Source organism: Alligator mississippiensis, chromosome 5, assembly GCF_030867095.1.
Source record: "Alligator mississippiensis isolate rAllMis1 chromosome 5, rAllMis1, whole genome shotgun sequence".
Classification (NCBI taxonomy): domain Eukaryota; kingdom Metazoa; phylum Chordata; order Crocodylia; family Alligatoridae; genus Alligator; species Alligator mississippiensis.
Genome location: NC_081828.1, coordinates 193,093,032 through 193,115,060, shown reverse-complemented (window position 1 = coordinate 193,115,060; position 22,029 = coordinate 193,093,032). Strand labels below are relative to the sequence as shown.

At 42.1% G+C, this 22,029-nt stretch overlaps 1 protein-coding gene and 1 pseudogene across 1 annotated transcript in view; one reads left to right on the top strand and one right to left on the bottom strand.

The window, feature by feature from the left end:
- The first annotated feature begins 5,930 nt into the window (after positions 1 to 5,930).
- The window catches only part of EPC1 (enhancer of polycomb homolog 1), an 84,482-nt gene continuing 68,383 nt past the window's right edge, over positions 5,931 to 22,029 (top strand). Inside the window, exon 1 of the mRNA XM_059729136.1 lies at positions 5,931 to 6,438. The gene's annotated coding sequence lies outside the window, so the exon portion shown is untranslated. The remainder of the gene's footprint in view (positions 6,439 to 22,029) is intronic.
- On the bottom strand, positions 20,781 to 20,907 carry LOC132251001 (U4 spliceosomal RNA; annotated as a pseudogene).

The following is a 22,029-nucleotide window of genomic DNA, read 5'->3' as shown; positions in this document are numbered from 1 at the left end:
AGTGCAAAAAGACCTAATGGAATATGCAAATGTACTCAGCCTTAGAGACCATGACCTAAGGCATACAGACTTAACAAAACACCAGATTAATACTGGCAATGCCAAATCTGTCAAACAGTGGCCTAGAAGAGTACCCAGCCGTTTCCAGAAGGAGTTTGATCAGGAGCTGCAAGAGATGGACAAAAGAGGCATCATTGGGCCCTCAGTCAGCCCACGGGCTGCTCCTGTGGTGTTGGTGCAGAAGAAAGGGGAAGTGCATGGGTTTGTGTGGATTATTGTAGACTTAATGATGTTACTGTTAAGGATGTCCATCCCTTACCTTGAATTGATAACATGCTAGGCCTTTTGAGCAACGCCTGATGGTTCTCCACCTTTTATCTGGCTAGTGGGTACTGGCAGGTGGAAGCATACCCAGAGGACAGAGCTAAGACAGATTTCTGCACCAAGAAGGGACTTTTTAAGTTTAACATTATGCCTTTTGGCTTATGTAATGCTCTTATACATTTCAGATACTGATGGAGATCATGTTAGAAGATTTGCAAGGGACATCCTGACTGGTGTACCTGGATTATACCATTGTGATAGGCTGAACCTTTCAGGAGCTCCTGCAGAAACTGAAAACAGTGTTTAAGAGGCTGAAGGAAACCAAATTAAAATATCAGCTTTTCTGCAGGGAAGTGAACTTTTTAGGACATGTGATCTCCATGAAGGGGATAGACCCAGATCCAGAGAAAGTGGAGGTGGTTAAGGCCTGGCTAGTACCTCCAAATGTAACAAATTGAGCAGTTCCTTGGGTTTAGCCTCCTATTATAGTAGATTTGTGGTAGGCTGTGCTACCTCTGCAAGCCCCTTACATAAGCTCTCCTATAAGCTAAAGTTCATTTGGACCAGGGAGTATCAAGATGCCTTTATAGAGCTAAAGCGGTGGTTGATGTCATCACCTATCTTAGTATATCCTGACGACCCTCAGTTACCTTTCTTGTTAGATACAGATGCAAGTAAAATTGGGAACTCCCCCTTGCTTCTTGTGCCAAATTCTGGGGCTACAGGGTTGGCACAGTAGCCTCCCAAACTAGCACTCAACTATATAATCTTTATTCCTGAAGAAAATGTCACAAGTGTTGTAAGGGTTACCATCAAATCATTTCCATCAAGATTACAAGAAAAACTACAGACCTTGATCCCCCCGCTACCTAACCCGGGGACTTTTTACATGCTCCCTAAAATCCACAAACAAGGGAACCCTGGCAGACCTATCATATCCAACCATGGGACCCTAACTGAGGAAATATCAGGTTTTGTTGAACCCATCCTAAAATCACTTGTCACCCACAGAGCAAGTTTTGTCCAAGACACTACAGACTTGCTATGGAAACTTAAAAACATAGACCACCTTCCCAGCAACACACTCCTAGCCACCATGGACGTTACCAGCCTATATACCAACATCCCACACCAGGATGGCATCCAGGCCTGCCTTACATATCTACAGGAACAAGATTACAACCCAGAATACAGACCCAAAGATATTACTGAGCTTATACACTTCACCCTCACACACAACAATTTCACTTTTAATAATCAACACTTCCTCCAGATGATGGGAACAGCTATGGGCACTAAAATGGCCCCACAGTATGCCAACCTTTTTATGAGCCACCTGGAAGAAGACTTCCTCAAGAACTGCACCATCAAACCCTTACTATACCTAAGATACATCGATGACATCATCATTTGGAGTGAGAACCTGCAATCTCTGATTGAGTTCCATCAGAAATTCAACAGTCACCATCCCTCCATCCGATTTTCTTTAGAATACTTGAGCACCAACATCCCCTTTTTAGACACAATGATCAGTATCCAGAAGGGTAAAATACAGACCACAGTATACAAGAAACGCACAGACCAACGTACATATCTGCACAGAACCAGCAATCACCCAAAACGCACCAAAAAAGCTCTGATATACAGCCAAGCCCTCAGATACCACCGCATCTGTATTGAAGAGAACACCCGGGATTGCCACCTCACCAATCTTAAAAAGGCTTTCACCCAGCAAGGACACTCCTCCAGAGAGGTAGATTGCACATTTGAAAGAGCCACCTGGATACCACGTGAAGAACTGCTGCAGTACAAAAGAAAAACCCCCACAAATCGCACACCGCTGGTTATGACCTATCACCCCTCCCTTGAATCTGTACGGAAAATCCTCAAAAAATTGCAACCCATACTAGGCAGAGACCCTATTCTTAAAAAGATCTTCCCAGAGCCACCCATCCTAGCCTTCAAACAAGCACCGAACCTCGCCAACCTCATCACCAGAAGCAAACTTCCTCAAGCCCAGAACACACCAAAAGGATCCAGACCGTGACAGGACAAGAAATGCAAAACCTGCCAACACATCTCTACCACCCCCACAATTACTACACCCCACAACAGAGCCATCAGCATCCCCGGATCTTACAGCTGCACCTCCAGAAATGTTATATACCTCATCCAATGCACCAAATGCCCTGATGGAAGATATGTAGGAGAAACCAAACAACAACTGCGCACCAGAATGAACGCACACTGGAAATCTATCAAAGACAGAAATATCCAATTACCAGTGGGGGCACATTTCTCACAGGAGGGCCACTCTCTCTCCAATCTCTCAGTCCTGATCCTCAAGGGAAACTTACACAACACTTCCCAGAGACAAGCCTATGAGCTCCATTTCATCAACCTCCTGGATACTAGTGATCATGGACTAAACACAGACATTGGATTTTTGATACATTACAATCAGCCTGGCAACTGACTCCCCAGCCCAGCCCAGCCCCTGGCGTCTTTACTTTTCATTCCATGCAGGAAGAGCACACACCAACTGCTGAAACTTCCTTGGCCTGACGAAGGGTTTTTGAACCCGAAAGCTTGCTTGATAACTATTCTCCAACCATTTGGGTTGGTCTAATAAAAGATATCAAATTCACCCAAGGAAGCTTGTCTACAAGTGTTGTAATTCATTTATAGTTCATAGCAGTCAGACTGGTTGTCTATACTATTGTCATATTGCATCTAATTTACTACAAACATCCCTTCTTCCAGCCTTGGCTGCCCAGTTAACATTCATCCAGCCCAAAAACTCCTTTCCTGGCTCATCAGTTTGACTACATCTCCCTTCTCTCTGAACCCCCCCCTCCAAACTTCCCCTTCTCTATTACACTGAATATACATGACTTACCTTCACTTTAAGGCCCCTCCTAATGTACCTCTTCTTACCTACTATCTTACCCAAACACTGAGCTCCCATTTCCTATTTGCAAAACAAACACTGTTTTGTTGTCCCCTGTGTTCCTCCTAATACCTGGGAGGAGCTTTACCAAGACAGCCACAAAACCACTGCAGTTTTCTTTCAAATGGCTCAGAAAACAAGTTTCTTGACATGTAGCTTACAAAACTGAACAACTGTTAGGCTGCTGGTGTACTGAAAACATTGCCTACAGTGCTGACCAGTACTGTGGCATTGTTTCCTTATATTCCCTTGACTGTCTATGGCCATCTGTTATCTTTTGTGTTATACTTATAAGCTCCTCAGAGCAGTAACCACTTTTTTCTCCTGTATCTCTACAGCACCTAATACAGTGGGGACTTGGTCTAAGATTATGGCTCTTAGATGCCGTGACAATGCAAAAAACTATCATCTCTATATATAAAGGGCTTAGTCTGTCTGTTTGCCCATAACCCTCTTTAAATGTGAATAGCTTGAAAACTGTAAGACAGAATATTTGTCTTCAGAGAAATTTGTTTGCTAAACCTTAGCATGTGTTTAGTGACTAGGGTGGCCATCACAGAGGACAGTCGTCCTCTGTGTCCTCTTTTGAAGAGAAAAATAGAAGACATAAAGGTGTCGGGTTTCGTATCAATAGAGGACAGAGTAGCAGAAAACCGGAAAGTCCTCTTTGATGGCCACCCTATTAGTGACCACATCAGGCTGATCCCAACTTCCAGAACTAGGAAAAAAGTCAGGGGCCTGGGCTATTTAAACTGAGCTCCTCCTGGGAGGGTGTCAGGAGACCAGTGCTGCAGGGAGGGCAGAGGGAGGGACCAGCTGAGGAAAAGTGGGAGCCGGGCAGAGGCGCGAGGCAGTGGGCGAGCAGCAGTGGCCTTGTCCCGAGCCCTGAGCAGGGAAGGAGGTGCCCAGGGGTGGCACAGAGGAAGCCCTGGGGCATGGGCAACTGTTGCAAGGCGCGGAGCTCACCAGCCCTTGCCCAGCAAAGAGGCGTGCCTCCAGACCGCTGGACGAGAGCAAGTGCAGAAAGGGATTGGTCTATTCAAAGTTCAGCCTATTTTATTTAAGTTTTATTAAAAAAAATTATTTAATAAATATAAGAAGTAAAATCTGTTTTTGTTATTTGAAATTCATTCTTGAAAGGCAATTCACTAGTAATTAATAATGACCCAAGTTAGTCACAGACCAATGTCTGAAATTTATGACCTAGGAGCTGAGGGTGGGTAAGAAAAAAAAAATCACCATTGCCTCTTAAAAAGGATCAGAGTAGCAAGGAATAGGTGTCTTGATTCATAACTTCTAATATGACACTGGATCAAGCTGAGCATATCTGGCAGCCTGTCTCCTCTGGTCTCCAATTTAATTCCCACCCAGCTCAACTAAAAGACTCCACAGAAAACTGAATAAGACCCTATGGATCCCCAGGAATTGTGTGCGAGAACAGTGCTGGTGTCACATAGGCAGGTGGCTCAACTGGGGAATATATATTTGACTTTTAATGAGCAAATGTCATTAGAATATGCAATATCTCCTTTATTTTTTAAAGAAATTAATACCAAAAAACCTATGAATAATGGCAGAAAAACAGAAAAGACATAATAAAGTCAGTCAAAATTTAGAGTTATTTCCACAGAAACCATAACTCAGCAACCTTGCATATAAGCCATAAATTTTGTTTTAATGTTACAAAATATATTTTTACACAAGAGGCCTGCATGTCATTCTTGTGTGAACCATACATTTGAACATCTTGCCTTTCTGTGTTTACATTCTCACTCATAATATCTGAATAAATTAAGAGGGATATGTTCTTTTCCACTGAATGTTGTCGTTCAGGATTTTGCATTAAATATTGCCTTCATTTTAAAAGCAGAGCAGAAGCCAGCGAGTACCTGACTCAGCTCACAAACTAGAGACACGGCATCAAATTTCCCAACCCACTTAATTTGAAAGCCTGCCAAGATAGGTGAAGGACCTTATAAATATGTAAAGCAGGAAGTTCAAATTACATAGTCATGTACATTTCCAGTGATTGATACCGGCTCTAAAGCAAGAAAAATCCCTGAGAAAGTCCAAGATTTGTAAAGATGCCTCACCGTCTCCGACGCCTAATAGCCTCGTGCGGAGCAGAGACCGGGCATTGTACTTTTCCTACTAATTTTATTTGGGATTTCGACCACTTCCTGGAGGCCAGGGGGAGGCACAGTGGGAGGATCCGGCAAACTCGGTGCCACAGCCATTTTGTTTGTGGGCAGCATAGTTGAATTCTGTCAGTCAGTGCAAGGAGGGGTTTTTAAACCAGCATTTATGGAAAAAACTCCTCCTGCCACAACGGGTGTATATGTTGAAAATAACATTAATTTAGTTGTTTGGTCGGGTAGGTATTTAGATCGGTCAATAAATGGAGTATTTTCTTGGATTGAAGGCTTTCTACATCAAGGAGGCACAGATGTGGTTTCAGGCATGACTGGCTCTTTTGGATGCTGTAATCTCGTTACATCGCTCAGCCCGGGCGCCTTCCCCCTGGCATGACAGGGAGGTGTAACGAGCCTTCAGCAGCGCGGCTGTTCGCACAAACTCGCTTGAGGGATTTCGGCAAAATAATGGTAAAGCCCCACATCTTTTTTGTGCCTTGCTTTCCCTGCACAGACGTCCTTGCTGATGGAGGAATAAAGGATCTGGAGGGGCTGCTGGTCTGCAGCGTCACTAAAGATCGGGGCTAGACTTTGGTCGCCTGGGTGTGTGTGTGTATTTGTGTGTGTTTCAAGCCGAGTGTAAAATGGCACACTGCATTTTTTTCCAGGCTGCAGAGGGGGAGCGCGGGGGATAGTGCAGACTGGAGGGACACTGCCCTCCCAGCCAATCAGCGCGCGCCTGTTTGCCATTACAAAGTTGTTAACCCCAGAGTCTTCTGGCTCCTGCTGTCTCTGCTTTTAATCTTCTTTGGATATTTCTCCGATTTCTCCAAACGCCCCCAGATCCTCAGGAAAACCTCCTAATTCAACCAGAGACCATGGCAGAAAGTCCCAGTTCTGATTTCCGAAATATTTGGAAGATGTTTGGAGATCCCTGTGCTGCATTGAGATGGCTGTTTGTAGGGGAACAAGTCCACAGCCTATATTGTTACAGTCATTTTGCAAGAACTATCCCCCGTGCCTTCTCTAAAGGTAAGTTTGGGATTTTTTAAACCTCTATTTCTTGCTCCCTTTTTGCGAGATGTCCCCTGTGTAAAGGATTGGCGAGAGGTTATTGAGCACAACGTAGTCTTTGTATTTTTTCTCCAGCTTTGATCTCGTGCCTATTCCACCCAACACTGGCTTGTTAATTTCGACAATTAGAAAACAGTTTTTGTTTCCGTCTTGAAAAATTAATACATCGAAGCTTAAACTGCACTTAAAGGATTGTTTCAGGGGGAAGAACTCTCATATTTTCAAGATGGTTTGTTTTGTTGCGAGTGATAGCTATATTTATCTAAAAATGTTTTACTCTTTATAAATGTAATGCATTGTCTAATCTGCATGGAGATGTCTTCCCATAAGATGTTTATTGAGATTGTAGCCAAGGGAGTTTATAATGTCATTTCTGGTAGCTCATGATGGATTACTTTGGTTCAAACTACAGGAAAAAAACTGCCTTTGGTATAATGAAGGTGGAGATTGACATAACAGGGTTTATATTAAGTTATGTCTGTTACTAAACAGTGGCCTTTTTATTTGCAGATCAGCTCTCTCCTATGAAAGTCAGCCTAAAGCCTTTATTTATCTAAAGGCTCCTATTTAGCCACATTTCATTATAAAAGCCTTGCTTTTCTCTCAGAAGGTACATTTGGGAGACATTTTGTAATTTTTGGCATTTTTCTAGGCGCATTTTTTTTCACACGGTGGGAGATCTTTTTTGTTTTGCATTGATCTGTGTTGGTGGCGCTGTGGTGCTCCTAAACAATTTATGCCCGTTTCACTAAGAGAAGGGGTGGGGGGAAGAAAGGTGGGGCAAGATTTGATCTATTGTATCTTTTTCTTTTCTTTTATCTGAGTAGGAGCAGTTTAGATGGAGATCACTACATTATATTTATTTAAATAATGTAGTATTGCACGACCTATTGACTGGAGCAGACATGATCTCACAGCCTCTTGCTATTTTGTGAAATGAGAGGAGGCAGGGTTTTTTTTCCCTTGTATCTAGAGATCAGTTTTCTTTTCTTCAGTAATAAGATTTTTGGCCCCACCCCCAAATGATTTTGCAGTGGCTTCAAATGCAATATTGTGATATCATGCCATGTAGAATGGTTTGATAAAATTAATTGTACTACTTGTCTATTGTCTGTCTGCTGTGAAGTTAAATTGTATATTCCTAGTTGATGGCTGAATCTTAAGGGCCCTGTTCCTTGACTCCTTGCACGTACAAATCTCTTCCTAGGTCTATGGGAGTTCTGACTGTACATGAATATGAGATTGTATAGAACGGAAAACCTACAATAGTTCTTCCCAATTCTAAATCAGTTGCATTTGCTGGTGGTGGTTTTGGGAGGGGGTTTGGTTTGTTTTTGTTTTTTTTCTGCTTTGTAACTGGAACATGATTAGACAAAAAAATATATTTTTAAAAAATGGTTGTAGTAAATTATAGGCTACAAATAGCCAAATATTTTAGCACAAATACATTGCAGCATTTTCTGCTAGCATCTTTATTGTGCTTATAAGAAAACAAAAAGTAATTCATATGCCAAAAAATGGGTGGGAAGACACAGTCAAGGCTTAGATGTATACTCTATCAGAAAATTGAAATTTAAAAAACCACTAGTTCATTAACTGCTGGTTTTAAAATACTCAGAACATGTCTTAGAAAACTCAACAGGTTAAGGGGCAAAAAATTAAAGTGTGGAGTACAGTAATAAATTAATAGGTATCTATTTGTCTATTAACATGGAATGTTTTTGTACAGTTGGCAGCTGGTTATGAATTGTCAGATGCACATGTTTTACATTTATATTTCTAAAAAAAATGTGATTCCCTCCTATCTTTAGAACAAAACAAGCTTTATTTTCATCAGAAATATTTTACCAAATCCACTTTTTCTGTTCCCCTTAATCAGAACTTCTCAAGACAAGTTTGAGTCTCTAAAATTGAAATGCTTGCTTGGTGAAGGCCTTTTCTGTTAATCCTGACAACCTGACATACAAACTGCTTTGTTTAACTGCCCACACAAAATCCATTTATGAAGAGTTAAAGGTTAAAGCTTCTGTTAGGGGAGGTCAGCTTAGCTGCAGTCAGGACTCCATAAAACCCTAGTTGGTCCAAGCTGGAAAGGGACATACAGAACTAGTATATTTTCTATCGGCCCTTGATATAACTCTCAGCTTTTAAGGGAACATTAATCAGCTCTGAGCCCGCTAAGGTAGTAAAGGTTGTGGACATTTGCATCACTGAGATCCATCCCCACCTTTGGATGGACTTTCTGCCATCATGACCAGCAACTGGGTTATATCAGCTGAAGTAGAGTCATTTTGAGTCATCTGTAAATAATAGTGGCACTATCATTTTAGTAATATTCAATAAATAGACTTTTGAAATGACTTGAAAATGACTCATTTGCATCATGCAGACCATGCAACGGAAATTTGGTAAAAGTGATTTCCATTCAGTACATGTTTTGTGGCTGATCACATAACAAATCTCAAGCCTTGATATGTCAAGTAGGTCTGTACCCAAAATCATTTTCACACCTGGTGACCATTCTCAGAATACATAAAGATTTTGGCAGGACAAGGAGCTTAATGTTTTCTATTTCTATCAGTCCTAATTACTTAACAGTTTTGAAGAGCAGAAGGAAAGCAAAGAGTGCCAGAAATGCAGATCTAGAGTTAACATTTCATTAAGATGAATGAAGGCACACACATAAGTTGTCCACACACTTGAGGGCAACAGTTTCAGAAATGCAATACTTTTTTTATTCAAATATAATCTTAAGCTATACAAAAAAAATTCAAAGAGCAAAACTTCATAATACACTTCACAACCAGGTATATTTAACATATAAGTCAGTAGTTCAGCTCTCTAGTTGATATCTATATTTTACCTTTTCTGGGATATGATTTCTGTCCTCGTGGACATTTGAGGTTTCTTTTCATCTGAGAGACAGGGAGTGCTGAAAAAGTTAGGCTCTGGGTCCTTACTTGTTTCCTAACACATAGGCAGCAGGGGCCCATGAATGAGGTTTCTGTGCCTGTTCCAACTTACTTTAGCTATCTAACATATGGATTTATCCCAAAACAGAAGCAGAAAATGTTAGCAGAAGAGTAAAGCTTTGTTTAACTCACCTGTTCCAAACAATACAGCTGGTTTGCCTACTGTGCCTATACCTGTATAAAATTGTTGCAGCCAACAGCAAGAATAGAAGATGAAGAGTAGATGAATAAATTACTGAACAAGACTAGTAACTGCCTCTGATCTGATGTCAGAGAGGAGGATTCTGGATTAAGATGAAAGTAAGGGATCTTTGTTTCCTTTTCATTCTTCCTTTTTCCATTTGGGGACCAATAAGTTAGTTTTGTAAGGTCTTTGTAGCCTTGCTGGTCCTCCTCTATGGAAATTCCTTTCTTCTACAGTCTTTAGACCCAGTTCTAAACAACAGCAGTTGTGAAATAACAGGATGTCTAAAGCCAACATTAAAGCATAGCCTGTATTTACTGACTGGGATTGTACCACCTGATATCAGAAGAAAGATAGCGAGCCAAAAAGAAAGATCAAGGCAGATGGAAGAACCACTCTATGGTCACACAGAAGTAACTAAATGGCATAAAGCACAAAAGAGTTTTGTGAACAGTGTCACGCTGTTGGACAGAGTGAAAAGAGCCATCATTTGTGCACAATTTTGGAAAAACATCTAGTTTACGGCAAGGACACGAGAAGAAGAACAGTCTTTCCCATCGGGTAGCCTAAGTGGAAAAAGTCTAATCTGCCTCTATCGCCACATCCTCTCTTTTCTCCAGATTCTTTCTTAAGCCTGTATTGGACAAGAAAAAAGAGTCTTCTAGGAGCATGGGGACCCAACAAGGCCCCCAAATTGACTTAATTTGGATGCCTTTAAGCCTCACCCATGTCTAGCATATCTTCAGCAGGGAACCCCAGAAGAGTCACTGCAGAAGAGTGGTCTTATCTGGGTCTTGCCTATGACATTTTTAAGCCCATCTAAATACAGCAGGATTAGATTCTTATAAGGTCTACCTGTTTTTCCCTGATGGGATTCCCTTGAGTTTGTTCCTAGGCCACTCTTCCATTACCATGGGGGATAGCTAAACTACCCCTCTCCCAAGCTGATTCCCACCTTACGTAATAACCTATATACAATCTATATACTGGGGTAGCTTTTCAAGACCTGAAGTTGTCCCAGATTAAAGTGAATTAGGGCCTGATACCTTTCTCTAAATCATTTATTTCTTTCCAAGATACTAATGTATCATGGATGATGCATTTGATTAAAAAACAGAGTACACAACAAGAATTATTTTTTTAACTCTGAGTCATTCAAATAGCTATACCCAAGTATACCTTGTATTTGTTTAGGACAACTGAACTGGGATTTACACATGCCATCTGACTGCTAGTCTCTATATAATCCCTTACCTCGGGGGCAGGCAAAATACGGCCCACAGGCCTGCTAGGCACTTCCATCCGGCTTGCGGTGCCCACCAGTTAATTGTACCCCACACAGCTGGGACCACATATACACCCCCACCACCCCCAGCATAGCCTGTTGTGCTTCACTTACACCCCCATGGGTGGAAGGGCCCAGCCTAGCTAGCACGCAGCTTCCAGGGGACCCTCTCAACTTCCCGGCGTCCCACTTGCTCCAGGCAGCAGGTAGGGAAGTGGTGGCGGGGAACTGCAGGTGGGTGAGAGCATGGAGCAGGCGGGAACTCAGAGCCCAGGCCCAGGGGGACAGCGGCAGCACAAAGCTCAGGTGGGCAGGGTGTGGGTGTGAGGGGGGGGGGGGTACATGGGGACCCCCCCCCAAACAGTTCCCCCTATGACACACAGGCCTCGCCAGCAGGAGCAGCAGCAGGCGGGGGCACTCATGCCTGGCTCAGGTGCTGCTGCCTGGCAGCATGTGGCTCGAGCTAACATGGCACGTTGCAGTGAGGAGCGCAGCTTGGCTGGCCCACCTCTATTGCCAGGGCTCCCTACTGCGCACATGCAGCTCCCATACTTGCATGTCACCAGGGGAAGCCCCTCACTGGGACCAGCTGTCATCCCCACCCCTGCTGCGCAGGTCCCGGGACTCTGCTGGAAGGAGCTCCAGTCCCTACTTCCTCACAGAGTCCTGCGACCTGCATGGCAGGGGGCAGGGAAGGCAGCCAGCTCCAGTGTGGGGCTTACCTTGGTGGCGCGTGAGTGCAGGAGCTACACGTGTGTGGTGGGGAGCCCTGGCAATAGAGACACGCTGGCCCAGCTGCGCTCCTCACCGCAATGTGCAGCGCTGGCTGGAGCCACAAGCCATGAACATCTCGAGTACCCCTGCCTGCTGCTGCCGCCAGTGGGACCTGTGCACCATGGGGGGACTGCAGTGGGGTCCCCAGCACCCCCAGCTTCCCTCACACCCCACAAATGCCACACACCCTGCCCCCACAACTCCCCCACATATACGTACTGCCAACTTACCCTATTGCCCCCCACACACAGCCACGCCCCCTAACAAACTCCCCCATCCCTCACCATACACACACCCACCCAAACCATGCACATGCATACACCCCCCCCCACAACCACACCCCCCCACACAGTATACAAAACTAAGACTTTATTTTTGAGTTATTGTGAAAATCACCTCTATATACAGTACTCAAACAGGAATCATGTCAAAAATATTTTTTATAATAAAATTAAAATATGTTATTGTAGGTGTTTGACTTTTAGTGTATGGGTTGTTTTTTTTTCTGGTTCTAAGATGGCAACCCTCCCTTCCCAAAAGGAGCATTTGGTGGGGGGGAGCTTCCAGTGGCAAAGGTCAGGGGTTAAGGATGCAAGTTCCAGTCCCAAGATGGCAACCAGAGGGCAGAGTAACTCTCAAGGGGCGGGGCTACCCATGGGGGTTAAGGGCCCTCCAGCCAGCATAATATCTGCCCCTGCTTTATCTGGATGAATTTCTCATAAATCCATTCCCTCCAGGAGGTCTGTGAGACTGGCAACCTTCAAAAGGTGGCCATAGGAACCTCTCTAAGCAGCAAACATAATAAACAACATGGTCCAAGACCTCATTCAGATAGAAGCCAACATTCTGACTTTTTCACTTACAGCCCGCTTGCTCACTCAACTCTTCCTTGCAGCTCAGACTCTTTTTTTTTAATGGCTCAAAAGTATTCAGACACTCCTTGATTCAACTCTCAAGGAGATTTCAGAGAAGGAAAATATTTCTCCCATTTTTATTAAGCCTTTTGAGTAAGATTTTAATTTCGTTCCTTGCTTATCTAATAGGAACAAATTCTACCAAGTGCTACTTTTAGAAGACAGCCTTTATATCCAAACTTTTCTTAGCTATAGGTATTGAAGGGCATATAAATTCCTAATATTTCTCTCTTACTTTAGAATTGGAGGTCCTTGGAAGAAGGGCTTCCTTTTTGCCTGTTCTAGTATCGTAAATGCAGATTCTCACAGTAGCGCATAAATATTTATTTCCTTTACCTTCATCAGACTAGGGGGAGAACTAATACAGCCAAAACATTTTCCTATCTTCTTTGGGCTAGGGCCACTGTGCCTTTCTTTCTGGATCAGCTAGGTCAAGAGGTCTACTCAAGATAGTATACAGAGGTCCAAGTGCATCAGTTCACCCTAGCAGTGACTGATGAAGACTTCTTGACATCTGTCATCTTCAAGGGCATGCATGACTCTGGCTGACTAGAAACTTTTCAGGTTCTCAGGCACCAGTTACATTTCCAATACATATTACAACCCCTAGCTTGCCTCTGCCCAAGGAACATTCATCAAAGTAATGGAAGTCTCTGTATCTGGATTACTTACTCATGAGTTAATTCCTTCCAGGAGGTCAACAAGGCAGCATCTAAATGTATTTATCCTTTGAAAGCTCATTCACATAGTGAACCAAGGTCTCTCAGGGTGTGTCCCAGGGAGGCCATCCAGATGAAGTTTTTGATTCAGCAAGTGATTCAGGCCTTTCAACATTATAAACAGACATCCATCTGGTGCCTGGGTCACAGTAGTTTTTACTCCTTGCAACAGTTCCTTCTCTTGTCCCATTAAGCTTTCACTAGGCACCTAGAGATCAAACAAAAGGTTCCCCTGCCACTGAAGGACCTAGTCCTGTCTAGCCACCAATTTCCTAAAAAAGTTCCTTTCTCTAACAACTTCCTATCCCCTCTGAGGCCAGCCGGAAAGAAGGTGCGTTCCTTCCCATATTAGATCAGTTCAGGCAGCTGGTTCACAAGTGAAAAGAAGGTTCAAATCAAAATGCTAGAACTCAGGGCAGCTATACTTGCTCTGATGTCCTAGCAGCTCTCCATAAGCCAACATCTTTGGTGTTGGACAGTATGGTTGTGGTGCTCTATTTAAATCACTAATGAGGAACCACAAAGCAGCATCTTCTGAAAGAGGCCATCCTTTTTTACTGCATGAGGGGGGAAAATGGAATAGCTGAAGGCTTTTCATGTGTGCATGCTGACTGGGTCAATAGCAGTGAGCATCACTCAGGCAAATGAAGAGTTCACAAGGAAGTTCTGTAATGGCTAACAAAGAAACATGCTTGTTTTCTCTAGACCTACACATGTCCAACTTAGCTTCTATTGTAGCAGTTACCTAAAGTCAGAAGGTGCTAACCAAGGATCCCTTTGTGATCAATGAGCAGGCTGAGCAAGTGACACCATATCTACCCTCATTATTACCTAAGAAATCTTTAAGAAAAGCAAAAAGAAAGTTGCCCGTTTATGCTGATAATGCATCTCATTCCATTTATGTAGACCTGCTCCCCTTCATCTAAAAAAGAAGACGTCTTCCAGACAGAGGTGACCTCATAAGCTGAGGTGTGGTGTTGCATCCTAACTGCTCAGCCCTCAAACTCAGAGCCTACATTGTGAATAGGCCCTCTTAAAAAGCACCTTCTATGCATTATTGGAGCTGATGTGTTCTTTTCACTTGGTGCAGAGGAGGATGGGGGAGAGGGGAAAAGCAAGAAAGGGCTGAAGTAAAGAGACCTAAATTTAATTAAATGAGAATATCAGCATTAAGGTTCAGTACCTTAGAAATCAAGTATATCAAGCCATAACATTTTGTATTCTTAACCAGTCCAAAACGTTGTTTTCCAGTTGAATGCCGTTCTTTGTCACAGTGTTTCTCAAGGTATTATTATAACAGTAGTATCAAGTAAAATCCCTAATTCCTTCTGAAATCTTTTCACTTGTTTTACATTTTGCTCCACTCCTTATCACCTTACTGTCTCTTATGGAAAATGGCATCACCATGCAGAGAAATCAGCAGCCTTGCACAGTGGATGCGCGCATATACAGGAAACCCTTGCTATTCGCAGGTTTGGCATTTGTTGTTTTGCGCATGTAGCAGGGGCTCCCCTGTGGCTGGGAACCCCATCAGCAGGCAGAGCTCCCAGCTGCAGGGGTGCCCACCATGAAACTCCCAAGCCCTGCAGATCATGGCTGCTGTGATCCCCAAGCCTTGGGGGTGTGTAAAACCCCCAGTCCACACAGGACTCTCAGTTCCAGCTGCACCACACGTGCACCTGATGAGCTCTCAGTCCCAGCTGTGGCTCACTTGCAGCCCAGACCTAGAAACTCTGCAATTAACATGAGGTGCAACCGGGACTTGGAGCCCCATCGGTTGCAGGACCCTTGGTTCTGGCAGCAGGTGGCTCCCACAGCTGGGAGCCCCCTTAGCAAAGGGGGCTCCCAGCCATGGAAACTTGCTTCTTGGCATGCTGTGCAGGGGGAGCCCAGGACTGGGCTTCCCTTACACCAGCAGTAAAGCACAATTGGATCTAATGTGCAATCCCACAATTGCACCTCCTGCCGTGCATGTGGGAGGTGTGATAGTGAGAATTACTCATTAGATCAAATTGCACCTTTACCTGCACATGTAGAGGACATCTTAATCATGCAAGTATACCTCCACTGAGTTCAATTAGATTAAGTATAAACCCATGTTGGTAAATCAGGACTGACTTTTGCTTGCCACTGTTGAAATCCTGTCTACAATTTTTATTATTTTTTTACCATAATAATTCTTCAGATCTGGAATAATGGCACTGTGACAGTAATAAGAATTGTGATTATTTATGTATTGCCATTGCTTACATTTTAGAATGCAAGGGCATTATAGATAAAAAGAAAAAAATGTAAAGATAAAGCTTTGTGCCTAATTTAGGATTCTGTTGTGCACTGCATGGGGGTGTTACATATTATTTGGGTGTTTCTTTGTCTGACTGGCATCACCTTAACACCCAAATCCATATTTAGCAAATCCTTCTGATCTTCCAGCTCCCTTCTGCCCAACCAAACCTATGAAGAACTGTGATCAAGGAGACCTTAGAATCTCACAAAAACTTCTCTCTGAAGAGGGAGGGAACTAGGGCTTGCTGAAAAGCATGCCTTCCTGCTCTTAAACGTAAGGTTGCTGAGATCCAGTTGTTCTTGTTCCCTCCACTTATGGAAATAGGAGAGGAGGATATTGTCCTTAGTTCTCGGCTGTCAAACATACAGTCTGCAGGCCAGACCTAGACCATGGAGCCATATGATCTGACCCACAGGTCTCTAATCAACCCTGTGCGCTGCATGCAGCAAGTCTGGCACCCAGGCTGGATCTGGCATTGGAGGTGCTGCATGTGGCCTGGAGGGCTGGCACAGCGTGCATTCTGCATGCCATGTCTGTGCTGTGCTATGCCAAAGCCAGTGCACGGGGTCAGTGCAGCAAGGTGCTGCATGTAGCATGTCTTATGCCAGTACCCTGTGCTGCGTGCAGTGTACATAGCTGGTGCAGCTCATGTCCAGCATGCAGTGGCTCCACTCAAGGGCTTACAGTGTCAGCAGTGTGCACGGCTGGACCTAGCATACTGGGACTGCACTTGGAGCCAGCATGGGGCACATACTGCATGTACTGCTCTGCTGGACCAGCCCTGTGTGCTAGCTCCCGCACTATCTGATCCGGGGTAGACCCAGAGTCACATCCAAATTAAAAAGTAAACGAGTTTTTGATGGTTGTACTTACAGGGAGAACTGCTTCAACATTACACATTTGGATCTATTGTTTTTTGGAACTTTATTCTATTTTGAAACTACTAATTTTTACACTTGTTTCCTATTGGGAAATACCATGCTCCTTTGTATGTGACAAGGTATATCTACAGTGATCTCTGGAATGAAAACACAGACACACACACACACAATGGCACTAACTACTTAATTACAAAGAGCTGCTTTTGATTTTAAAGCATGTCATCTTTCCCCTTTCCAGCAGGGCTTTTATACAAGCAATTACAGACCAGATTATTTTTCAAAACAATCAAGTTAACTTAAAGACGGCACCCAATCACAACAGCATCCTTTGTCTAGGATGCAAAGGAACTAACATAAGTCTTGTTTGTTTTGTAACTTACTGAATTTGGGCAAGATTTCAAGGGTTTAAGGACAGATGGAGAGTTACATCATATGGGGTAATAAAACAGGATGCTGAACAGCAAATAGGCTTAACACAAAGATATGGTTATAGATTTTCAGGGCAAAAATGCCAGGGGTTTTTAGCACGTCAGTTTATAATATAAATGTAAAAATTTGGGGGATAATGGCATCTAAGAACTCAGATTGAAGGCTCAGCAAATAATGTAAGAAAACCCAACAAGATTCAAACTCTGGTCTTTTGGTGTGCAGGAAATGTAAAATCATTGTTGAGATATATATGATGTTTCAGAAAGTAATGGTAAATTTTGAAATAAACCATTTTGTGCACAATGATTATTTACTGAACCACATTAGTTCTCTACATAGGTGCATACGGCAATGTCACCATCACTGTTCCCTGCTGCGATATAATTGTTTTCTTTGTCACAGATGTGCAGTACAGAAAGCCATTTTGTTGTTACTTTCCGAAATATCCTTGTATAATTGAAACGAGGAGCAAGAAAATAATTATCCAGCCATGGCAGAAGTTTGGAGTTATGGTGGAACTTCTGATTCATGGTAGATGTTTGAAGTTATAGTGGAATTTACTTCATCCCAGCACACAAATGCAGTAAAGAGGTGAAAGGGGTTTTATTAAAAAGAAAAAAAATAGTATGCAAAATGATACTCTTAAGCATTTGTTAGAGCTTATTTGTGTGTTCATGGTATAGTCAGTAAACCATAGAAAAGAATCAGGGACTTGGAAGGACAGTAGAAAAATAACATGTCTGAGAAACCTACATCCTAACAGAAGAATGAGCAAGCTTGTGTTTTTAGAAGGAAAGATGGACTAAAGCAGGGGTTGGCAACCTTTTAGAGCAGAAGGCCACTCCTTGCAACTCAGCCCCTTCTCTGCAGTGCCCAAGCCAACTACTGCTGCCTCCACCACTTGCTACTGACTTCCATCCCACACAGCAGTGCGGAGGGCCAAATTTTACAATCAGTAGCCATAGGGAGAAGAGACAGCAGTGAGGGCTGTAGAGGAGATCAGCGGGCACAGCACAGGGCAGAAAAGGGGGAGACACCAAGCCAAGCTGCATGCTGCCAGTCCCCCATGCTGCTACAGTTCTTTTTTTGGGCCATAGGTTGCTGAACCCCGGACAACACCCTACACAGGACTAATTGTGGAGAGAACCAATTTCCAGTCCTGACACTGGCAAGGATTTCAGCATAACTGTGGGCAAATCATTTACATCTCAGTATCTCAGACTTCTAATCTATAAACTGCAGAATACACACTTGTGAGGCGATAAAGTATTGTGAGGACAAACTCAATATTAGAAGTTCCTTCAAAAGAAGAACAAAACAAGTGTAAACAGGTACTAGAACAGAAAATGAAATTATTTAATTGAAATTTGCTAGATTACAGAAGGAATGATAAAAGTCAGAATAAAGGTATGGGTTGCTTTTTAAAAAAAAACTTTGCAAAAAGATATGTAAAACTGAATCAGTACAAAATTAAATAATATATAAATAAGGAACTAGACATTTATGGTAAATTCATGGTATAAGTTATTTAGGAAATTAAGGCAAAGAATTCAAAACTGATTTCTTAAGAAGAATGTGATTGAGAAGTTAGTACTGTAAAGCAAAAAGCCCATTAATCAGTATTTACCTCTTTCCAATTCTTGAAACTTTTTAAAAACTATTAAAAAATAAAACAAAAAAAGGTCAGAATAATACAGTAGTCATGCTGAGATTTTTCTATACATCCTTTTTCCTACTGTCTACCACAGACATATTACCAGCATACCAGAATTTGCTAAACACATTTTAATTCAAGTATTTAAATAAGCAATATGTATGAAGTGTATACAATATTGGAAAGATAAAAAAAAATCTTTGTGCCTCAAATGCATTTTAGGTGAATTGAGAGGGGTAATACTGCTGACAGACATGAAAAAAATGCCCCCAAAACAGCGCGTTACTGGAAGAGGAAGCTTGTTAGTTTGACCTGTGCGGTTCAGCGGAGCTTAATGGTGCTTTTATCTAATAGCTGGTGCAGTCAGCTATTAGACACGAGCACTGAAAAGCCCCACTGAAGCACGCGACTTATACGGAAGTGGGATGAGCCGGGTCAAACTAACGCAGTGCCTCTTCTGGGCACGTACTACACTCATAAAGCGCTGTTTTGTTTTGTTTTTTCCCCACACCTGTAAGCAGCCAGTGTCAATTTGACTGCAAGAAAAAAAAGTGCCAGAAGTTGCATGTGTAAGATAGTGATCCTGCTATTCAAAAGGGAAATGAGCCACCAGTACTTATAACATATTCTTGCAGGTTTAGAGACAAATAAACTACCAGGACTACCTGTAAAGATTGTAACTACAAAGGGAGTATGTTACCTTTCTTCACTCATCAAGATGCCCTCTAAACCTCTGGACGAAGGAGTAGGTTGCCACTGACTCTACTCCCCTCTTCCTGAAATAAAATTTATAGGCATAAGATTTCTCAGGTCCAGGCTATATGTGTTCTTTATTCCTTACTTTGCAGTAGCCTGATTATTCAAGGATTACCATAAGCTAATTTGCCTTAGAAATCTGGAACTTCATTGTTCAGTATGTATAATTATAGACTCAGCACATTCATACAGCAGGACAGATTTGCTAAAACACTTAAAATACCTTCTTTCACGCATAGAAAAATGTTTTGGGACCTTTGACATAATAGAAGGGGTAGAACTGAAAACAAATAATAAATTGTTCCATAATGATACAGCATCACTCCGAAAGCAAATCAGTAATTTATTAGCTGTATTTCAGATATGTAATTTTTCACTCAAAGTTTGTAAACATTTAACATATTAGTGAATTGCCTGTCAAGAATGACAGATGAATTTCAAATAGCAAAAACAAACAGGTAGATTTTACTTTTTATATTTATTAAATTTATAAAACTTAAATAAAGTAGGCTGAACATTTGAGGATACCAATCCCTTTCTGCACTTGCTCTCATCCAGCAGGTTGGAAATGGACCTGCCCATGCTGCTGCCCAGCTGCCACCTGCTTGCCTCTTTGCTGGGCAAGGGCAAGCGAGCTCTGCGCCTTGCAACGGCTGCCCACACTTCAGGGCTTTCTCTGTGCCAACCCTGAGCGCATTTCTTCCCTGCTCAGGGCTCGGGACGGGGCCACCACTGCTCGCCCACTGCCTTGCGCCTCTGCCCAGCTCCCGCTTTTCCTCAGCTGGCCCTTCCCTCGGTCTTCCCTGCGGTACCAGGTTCTCGGTGCACTCCCAGGAGGAGCTCAGTAGAAACAGCCCTGGCCCCTGACTTTTTTCCCATGATTCTGGAAGTTAGTATCATCCTGACATGGTCACTAAACAAATGCTAAGGTTTAGCAAAAACATTTCTCTGAAGACACAAATGTTCTCTCTTACAGTTTTCAAGCTATTCGCATTTAAAGAGCGCTACGGACAGACAGACACAGATAGACAGACTAAGGCCTTTCTATATATAGAATGTATATAATAATCTTTTTGGCTTGAGACTATAGATTTTATATAGTTTCCAACTCCTTTTTTTTCAAAGTGTTTGTGCAGATGTACTTACTATTTACACCTCAACCTGCCTATTTTTTATTAGCATTGTTTCATGCAAGGTACAACAGTTAAGGTACAGTATGATTTCCTGAAACTTAATTTTATATGTGATCGTTATTCATTGTAATCAGTCAGTAATTGCCTAAAAATGAACACTGATGACTGGCTATTAAAATGCGGAGGTTTATTTCAGGGAAAATTCTCTCTCATGTATTTCCCTTGCTATGTTGTGAGGTCAGTTAATTTCAATAATGCTCCTATTCTACCAGGTATAGATTATTGTTTATTAAAAAACAGGCAATTTAATTTCTTATTAGCAATATTTTAAAATCCAACGCTCCTGAACACTGGGAAACGAGAGAGAGATTTCAACTAGCAATAATCGTGCCTCAGATTAACCTAATTAGCTATAATACTGCCACTACTACACAAAGGTTCCAACCAAACATAGTGAGTCAAGTCTTTTAGGTACACTAACTTTGAGCCAGGTACACTAACTGTGAGCCACATCCTGTACAAGATCTACTTCACAGATCTTGTGCTGCCTTGACAACAGTTAAGGATGAAACCTGTATTTGTGAATATATATTTAGATAGTTATATTTAGTTTTTGAATAGTTGACACCTGTAATGCAGGATAACAAATTGTTTAATTTTGATAAAGATTACTTTTGAATATTTTTTAAATAAATAAGTTAAATATTTGGAGACCAGAGGAAGAAGGTGGCCTCAAACTGTGCTTGCATTACTATAAAATTATTTTGTTGCAATCTAAATAGTACATGCAGTATATTGTTTGTTGGTTTTCAACAGCTTAACTTTGTTCAGAACAGGGCAACATTTAAACTGGTGCTTACATTTTCTTGATGAAGTGCGAATAAATGGAGTAGAGCAAAACTGGAAGAAGATTCTTGCTGACAAATATAAGATTATGCATCTAGCTCAGTCAAGAATCCAAGCAGTTACTGAGAAATTTCAAATTCCAAGAACAAGTTTTTGCCTTTGTCCACCTTTGTAATTTTCATTCAATCTTTGCTGTTTAAAAGAAAACTTGTATCTATAAAAAAAAAAAAAGGAAGTTACCTCCATAATTTTTTTATTTTTTTTTTTGGCCTCCAATATGTTGTTAAAAGTCACTATCTTGTTAAGCTGATCACCTTCTAGTTGGATCACACTGCAATGGCAAATGAGAGCAAACACTGAGGGAACTGCTCCATAGTTGAGTCAGTAAATTCATGGATGTGCCTGCTTCCTGTATGCACAGAAAAACTGAGATAGAGGTCATGAAGACTCCTGTATTCTAAACATATTTCAGACTACCCAGTAAAAGTTTTTCTTCCAATTGTCAGTGAAAATTTTGGCCAGGGTTCTACCCATTACTGATGTTTCTGTCACCTTTCCACTACTTCTGTCCGGTGCAAAACTCCAGACTAAGAAAAACAATATTTAATTTTTTCCTTGCTATTTTAAGCATTTATTAAAGACTATAAAAGCAACCTGTTACTTCATCATTCATAATATCTCCCACAATGATTTGAACAGATGAAAAGTAGGCACT